Below are 8,772 nucleotides of genomic sequence, written 5' to 3' on the forward strand. Positions count from 1 at the left end.
TATGAGAATGTAGAGATCCCTCCGGCGGCGGCTCTGGCGGAGTTTCCCCCTCCAATCTTCGCTGGTTTTGGCTATGTTTTGGTGTTTATGCGGTGCTCTCCTCATGGAAGCCTTGGGGTACTTTATATAGAGGTTTTTAGGTCGGACGGAGTCCGTGGGACAAATAATCAAGCAAATTGAACGGCCGAGGAGGGAAAGACCCAGGGTGGCGCTCCCACCTCAACTAGGCGTGCCACATGGCTACGTTTGGCCCTGCTGGCCCTTCTCGCGAGGTCCAAGTGCTCTAGATGCTTCTCTTGATGAAATATTGACATCCCAAAATCCTAGCTCCGTTTGACTTCATTTAGGACCCTGAAAGTTAAAAATACACAGAACATGGTTTTCCTACCCTGTAGGGTTATGACCAAAATAAAAGGGATCATTGGTAAATCCCTAAAAATCAATATAAAACATGGATATAATATCATATATTTTGCAAATATGTGGGAATATGTCAACAAACTACAAAGTACATGCATGCATTTTACATGCATCAGTAATACATACTATTCAATTCCCGATGATCAGAGACACCTCTCGAACCACTCTGAACGCACTTCGAATTCTCCCGGAATCCTTTCCAATTCTCTCTTCTCTATTCTCCAGTGTTTCCAACGAATCCAAGACCATCTTAAGTTTCTTTGAACCCTTAAGTGTGTTTCCCTACGGTTCGAGAATAACACAGACATGATGGAGACGCCTCTCCGATCAATGATCACCAGGGAGTCTGGAGAACCATAATGATCCCCATGTATTATACGAATGTATAAATCGTTGAACCGCAAAACTTCGAGTCCCATTCCCTTTGTTACTTTAATACCATTACTCGTCCGAGACATGATCATCGATATCAGCATACTTAGTTTGATTTTATTATTGACAAGGCCATTCATGTCGTTCCTATGTGATTCTATCTTCATGACCTAGTCATGTGTTGTAACTTGGATATAATCTCACTGAGTGAGCCCAGAGTATCTTCCGTCACGCGGATGAACAAATTCCGCTCTTGATACATACGCTTCAACATATCCCTTCGGAATACCCAACACACACCTTTATGATCACCATGTTACGTTGTGACGGTTTATGGACTCAAAGCAGCCTCTAGTGATAGTGATTAAATATGATCTCATGGTCTAAGGAGTAGGTTACTATGCTTTCATAATTATCGCAATTATTAACTTTGTGACTTGATCGTGTTGCAATACTTATTGGGAATGTTTACTATCATTCACCCAATGACATGACCCCATTACCAATTGACATAAATGTGCCTGATCGGGAAACATCGATCATTGGTTCGCCACACTGAGCTAGTTCGCATAAAGCTTGCTAAGAACCCTGGTTTGTTTACACACAGCATGTGTACCAATATTTCCGATTGATACAACTATAACATGCCATAGAACTTATTATGAACTATTATAATAAACTCTCTTTATTATTTGCCTCTAGGGCACTATCTCCAACACTTATTCACCGGTGAAAGAGGACGTTATCCACCACCGTAGCAACACCCTAGCTCGCTAAATCTGAGACCGAGGTGGTCAAGACCAGGCAGAGCAGGACCGCTACCGCCACTAGAGAAACAACTACATCCACCTCCGGCCCTAGAGGGGTAGCGTTGGGAGGCTTGCATCGCCTCTCAAGAAACCAGGCAGCGAGACGATGCTAGGTTAGGCGAGGGACGGCTCGGCCTAGATCGTCCCCGCCTTTGTCCATATCAAGCCCGCGTGTGCTGGCCACCGCCGAACGTGGCGCCCCACACCCGAGCCCCGCCTCCAGACCCCCGCAGTCATGCCTGGTTGCTGCAGTACCCAGTGTCGTCATCGTAACGCACAGGCCGAACTCCCCGACCGCAAACGTGCCGCCGGATAGAGACTATACCGCCCTCCTCCTTTGATGGACGGGCTCCACCACAGCCACTAGCGGCGGCGGACAGGGGATGGGGGCTTGTGCGGGTTGGATAGCTAGGTTTTTTTTGGGCGGTGCTCCGGAGTCGTCCTAGCGAGCGACCCGAGAGGTGCGTGTTAGATATTGCTTGCCTCTCCTGTGTCCTAATATTTTTCATTTTAAGTCGATGCTTTCATGAACGGGCGATATGTATCCGGCCAGCTCTACTCGGCAGCATGTCTCTGTCCGGTGTCCATATCATGCCCGCACGCACACGATGCCAGCCTGGTGTTGTTTAATTAAGACGCTAAGAAAGACTCAGCGGTGTTGTATTTTAATTCTTCACATATTTCAAATCGAATTGCATAATGCATACTGTCAATCTGTTATTTGATCACGATAAAAACTAGTTGATGTCGATCACCTGTAGTAAAATATAACTTGCGCTAGATGTCGCGCCACATATGATGAGAGCTTGTCCGTAGTCAGAGGCATATAGATATACTCAGTGATTTTATGTAAATGTTGTTCTCCCTCCTGTCCTAAATACTTGTCACAGATTTAAACAGAATACAAGCTAAAAATGGATTAGTTTAATTTGCAGGTTGTCTCCGGTTAAGAAAAAGGAAAAATACGCAATTGAGGCTGTGTACTTTTATACGAATTTTCTAATAGAGCACGGTACTCTTGGGGCAGAAGAATTGGCTAGGAATACGATAGAAACCACGGCACAAAAACCGTGTGACACTGAGCTAAAAACAAAGCAAAATTCTAGAGTATAGCATGACACATAATCTTGAAGGTGTGGACCCTTTCATCACCCATTGTACCAGCAACCGGCCAATGACTCTGATGCAACGTGGCAATATACCACATACTTATTTTTTACGATCAATATACCACATACTCAACACCTCCTCGTTTGGTTTACACCAGAACCAAGCATGCCATGACCACATCACTCGAACTGGCCAACACGAGAGGTTCACTGAACCGGCCACCACGAATGGATATGGAGGGAGGAAGAGACCAAACTTGGCCTAATAGATCCTCAAAACAAGCATGATGCCTTCATTCTTAGATTGACTTAATGAACAACCCTTAATAGGTTTCGAAGCATGGACGTGCCCTCTGTTCTAGCAATTGTTAAAAGTGTGCAGTTAGCTACGATTTTTGACCACATAATAGTACTGTTTTTTTTATTTGGTGATAATAATTGATATTTGTTTTTTTAAACAACTGCGCAAGGCAAGCAGACGTGTACACACAACAACATGCTTGTGAGCACTCTAGAACAATGTGTACTACGTGTACTTAGACTAGCCCCAATAGAAGTATCATAAGTAGTATCATGCATGTCATATTGGCAAAAATTTGATGTGTCACATCAATTAACGAGGTGAGAGATAAAAGTAGTATCATAATATGGTATCGTATCATGACACATAAACCTAGAAAACTTCATGACAAATAAATCATGTACACATATTTGCATTAAGATTCTACAAAACATTAAATATGACATAAGTATGTACCATATTATGATACTATGCATTATGGAGGTGGTATCACAAACTAGTATCATATACATGATACTAGTATATGATACTTCTCATTGTGACTAATCTTAAAAGTGGAGTCACAGAGTTAAACGATTGACCAAATTAAAAGCACCAATATTATATAGTTTATTATATAGTTTAACAAAAAAACGTTCTAGGTATTATTTTTTTGGAAATGACTAGTGCTTAGTCGAGCGAAATTTAACTTGATTTTTATTCGGCTGATTGTCATCCAAATCTCAGTTGCAAACCATGTGGAAATTCCCGCGGTAGCAGGAATCATGAGATTACACTAGTGGAAAACGGGACTTTAGCACCGGTTGGTAAGAGCCATATACATCGGATGGCCAACAGGTGTTAAGTATCCGGTGCTAAAGCCCCCTCCCTCCTTTAGCACCGGTTCAGTTATGAACCGGTGCTAAAGGGGCACGACGTGGCGGCTGCTGAGCGTCCGAGCGAGAGGACCTTTAGCACCGGTTCGTATAAAGGGTCTGACGCGGCAGGAAAACGCCCCAAAACGCTGCCGCAGTAGAACCCCGCTACCGTAAAAACAATTCGAATTATTTTCCACTCCCTATTTTTTTCTTTTTTTTAGAATTTCTAATATTTTATTTATTTCACAAGTTTAGTCTCTAACTACACTTATCTCTAGTCAAATTACTTAATCGTGCTCAAACTTCTCGCTCGGTCACCCATCCTTCCACTACTCTAGCAGTAGCACGCTTAACTTCCAAGTTTCTTCCCGTCCCGCATCTAAGTGCTTCGCGCGCATGTATGTGATACTAGTATAATATCAATCCTACTAACATGTTGGTCGATGTCATATTTCTTTATTATTTGAATTTCAAATAATTATTTTAATAAACAAAAGTAAGGATGTAATAATAATCTTGAATAAATAAATAAATATTAGCTTTATAATCTGTATTATTTTTAATTATCTTAATTATTTTTACTTTTTTAAAAAAAAATTGCCAAACCTAAAACCTGAAAATTTGAAAATCTTATAATTTTCTAAAAGTAATAGTAATCTTTATGCAGGATACAATTATTAATTTTAATTTAAAAAATAAAAAAATGAAATCCTAAATTTCTAGCAAAAGACTAAAATCTTCCCGCTTTCATATTTTAATTTGGAATTTTGAGAATCCAAAAATTGGCTAACCGGGTAAACCCGGTGAATTCGGATGTAACTTTTTCCCACAATCATTTCGATATATTATAGGCTTTTCTCCGACGTCGTAGGCAAAAGTTAATGCCATTTTACCTTTTCCTAAACTTTTTATGCAAAAAAAATCGAAAATTAAATTTGTTAATTTTTCCTAATAGTAGGTTGCGTAACGTACGGGAATCTCAAAAGATTTTTTTTATTTTCTATCATTTTCTTTTCTATTTTACAGAGTTAAAAAAGCAATCCACGGGGAGGGTGGAGGTGCGACCGGTTCGTAACACGAACCGGTGCTAAAGGGTTCGCGGCTGACGCCAACCCTTTAGCACCGGTTCGTGGCACCCCTCTCCCTTGTCTACGTCCCTGCAAAAGAGGAAGGTATGGAGTGCCACAAACACACAATTAAAGAGCAATTGCGAAGTCTCCAGAGGCGTTGATTATAAAGAAGAGGGTTTTTCTGAATAATTAAGAAGAAGATGCATCCATGGATCGTTCCATGCCGGGAAGCCTCCTGCTAGCTAGTTATTTGTGTATATATAGGAAGGTATGCATGCACATCTAACATAGATCAGGCAGGAGCTACATAAGTGTGTGGTCTGCTCTAGCTTAGCTTTTGCTCTTTTCCTCTCTGTGTGTCGACCGATTGAGATCTCCAGCTAGCTAGTCCATGGCGTTCAACGACGATGAGAAGCCTCTCGGATGCAATGCAGGTACTGCTCAACGTCGTTAGATTTAGATCGATAAATTTCTTGTATGGACTGCATGGATGTAGGAATTGAATTTTACTAGGAAGTGTAGCGCGGCGCACGCCGCGCTCGTGGTGTCGATCATGTAGAATATATAGTTAACACTTAGTTCTTAGGAGCTACCTTTTTTGTAGTTTATAGTGGCTGTATGTGTGTAGGGAGGTGCATGTGATCAATTTCGCAAAATCAAGACATGCATGATCGATTTCACAAAATCAACTTGTGTGGCTCATTTTCCGCATTTGTTGTTGTGTAATAGTTACCGTTGAAGGATTAATCCTCGTAGAAAAATTAATATCAAATAATTACCATAGGGACATTACTATTGAGGCTAAAGATTTGTGTCGAATAATTACCGGTGCGCTTATGAAGGATTAGTGTCAAATAATGAATGTCAACGACAGATCTATCGATGTCAATGTTAATGTGGTAAAATTATGTCAGGGAAAATATTTCGAAAAAGTACTATCGAAGAAAAGAAAAATAACAATGTGGGTGTACCTAATGGTGGGAAATTACCCATGGAAGTTATCTCGAAAACTTATGGCCAAAGAATAGGGAGAATATTCTTGACGAATTACTGTTACTATCGACGAACTACTGTAGGTTAACTACCGTGGAAAAATTATGATCAAAAAAGTGAGTGGAAGAACCACCGTCGAATAATTGAAAAAAAAAGCGATGTAAAAAAAGTCAGTGCTGGAAGGTAAGTACCGCGGGGCCGATATGTTATGTCAAAAAGTTGGCGCTGTCACTGATTGGATGAAAATAATTATGGTACCTATTGGGAAAAAATAATTACGATAAAATGAAGAACTATGTTAAAGATTTAACATTAAAATAAATATGAGATAAGTGCAACCCAAAATAAGGTAGTTGTATTGTATATAAGTATAAATTATAGTAGCATGATGTTATTGTTCAATGCAGAAATGTTCACCTCATTGTTACTATTTATCATGATTACTGTTCATATGAAAAAATAAACAATAAACTGGAGAGCTCTAGCAAAACAGGATCAGTTTTTAAAGAGAAAAAACACATTGTAGCATACGCCACGTGGTCAGTAATGATTGGAAGAAAGTTACCATCAACAGTGTAGCACTCTTATGCAAGCAAATGGGTTTAGCTTTAATATATAGTATAATAATATAATAATATTTCATGCAGGGAGCACCAAGGGGCTTGTGACGATCAAAACGCCGACCTACAGCAAGGACGACGTAGCACTGACGGCGGACGCCGTGACGGCGGTGGTGGAGCTGAACGCCACATCCTCCACGGCCGTGAGGGAAGGGCTGGACCTGGTGGCGGTGCTTGACGTGAGCGGCAGCATGGAGGGGACCAAGCTGCAGAGCATGAAGACGGCGATGCACTTCGTGGTCATGAAGCTCACCCCCGCGTGGACCGCCTCTCCATCGTCTCCTTCACCAACTCGGCCACCAGGCTCTGCCCTCTCCGCTCCATCACCCAAGCCGCCCAGACCGACCTCAAGGCCATCATCGACGGCCTGGTCGCCGGCGGCGGGATCAACATCGAGGTCGGCATGGACACCGCGCTGTCCGTCATCGCCGGCCGCGTCACGACCAAAGCCCGCACCGCCAACGTTTTCCTTATGTCCGACGGACAGCAGAACAGCGACACCGACGCCACGAAACCCGATCCCGGCACGGTGAGCGTCTACACGTTCGGCTTCGGCAAGGACGCCGACCACGCGCTGCTCAGCAACGTCGCCAGGAAATCCCCCGGCGGCACGTTCAGCTCGGTGCCGGACGGCGGGAACGTGAGCGCGCCCTTCTCGCAACTGCTGGGTGGCCTCCTCACGGTGGTGGCGCAGGACGTGCAGCTCACGCTGACGCCCAAGACGGAAGAACCCCGTGACCTGGACACCATGTTCGTGGCGCCCGGGACGGACTACACGCAAACCACCGACGGCGACACCGGCGTCATCACCATCAAGTTCGGCACCCTCTTCAGCGGAGAGACGCGCAAGGTCGCGGTGAACCTCACGCTCCTGGAAAGCACCGACACGACGGACTACGACGCGCCGTTGGCCGAGGCCCAGCACAGCTACACCGCGCAGCAGGGCCTCCAGAACCAGACCCCGCAGGACATTCTCATCAACCGCACCGCCAACCCGTCCGAGGCACCCACCAGCAGCAAGGCCCGGGCGGTGCTGGCGGAGATGGCGCGGCGGCAGCACGCCGGGGCCATCGGCGAGGCAAGGGTGCTGGCGGACGCGCAGAACCTGGACGAGGCGCGGTACAAGCTGGCGGACGCGCAGAACGCGCTGGAGGACATCGTGCTGGACGACGGGCAGAAGCTGGTGGGCATGCTCCGCGCCGAGCTGCTGCAGCTGCTCGGGCTCATGGAGTCGCAGGAGCTCTACGAGGCCGAGGGGAGGCCATACGCGCTCGCCTCCGAGACGTCGCACGGGCGACAGCGATACGCAGCCAGGGGCGGCGACATGGACGCCGTCCGCCTCTTCGCCACGCCGCGAATGGACACCTACCTCCAGCAGGCCAAGCAGTTCGAGAAGGACCCCACCGCGCCGCTGCCCTCCGCCGACGACGATGTCAAGCAGGAGATCGCGGCCAACCCGCTCGCCGCCATAGCCGCGCCGCTCGCCTTCTACATCAAGGCCGCTATCCAGGCGCTGCAGGAAATCGAGAAGCTCGTCACGCCCACCAACAATGCCGACTGCATCTCGTCTCGCCCACTATCTCGATCCTTTTATCATCTATCTATTTTGTCCATTTCCTTCCGCTTCGACATTCAGCTGATCGCCGTATTTGTTGTTTCATTGCTCTCATTTTACCTTCTCGTGACAGCTTTACTTCAGTTGAATAAAACAACATCCAATCGTTCGATCGTGTTTAACTTTCATGTCATGATGTATCTAAGTGTTATTTTTGGATTGTATGTATTAATATTTTTTAAAAATATATTTAGTCAAATTTTACGCAGTATAACCTTTGAAAATATATATTTACAGTATTATTCATTGGAACGAAGGTGGTACTACATATTTTGTCCATTTCCCTACTTTCCTTCCACTTCGTCAATTAGTTAGCTGTCGTATTTGTTTCTTCACACTAGTTTCACTTCTCGTGACCCACTCCATCACCGTTGGTTTTAGGAACCCTCGAAAATGCATGCATTCTTTTATTATAGATAAGAAGAGAACCAAATACAAAGATTCACAAATAATGCAGGCAAGGCCAAAGCCCCCCAAACAAGAAAGTGTACACCTCACTATGATCCCACTAATTTCCACCTATCCACCTACCCCGCCATGGCATCAAGAAAAAGCGCTTCCCTCTTCAACTTGTTCTTGAGGATCCTATTGTTCCGCTCAATCCAA

General features: G+C 44.7%; 1 pseudogene; it reads left to right on the forward strand.

Moving 5' to 3' along the window:
- The first annotated feature begins 5,329 nt into the window (after positions 1 to 5,329).
- On the forward strand, positions 5,330 to 8,254 carry LOC124656150 (annotated as a pseudogene).
- Positions 8,255 to 8,772: the final 518 nt, after the last annotated feature.

This window comes from Lolium rigidum, chromosome 5, assembly GCF_022539505.1.
Source record: "Lolium rigidum isolate FL_2022 chromosome 5, APGP_CSIRO_Lrig_0.1, whole genome shotgun sequence".
Taxonomy (NCBI): domain Eukaryota; kingdom Viridiplantae; phylum Streptophyta; class Magnoliopsida; order Poales; family Poaceae; genus Lolium; species Lolium rigidum.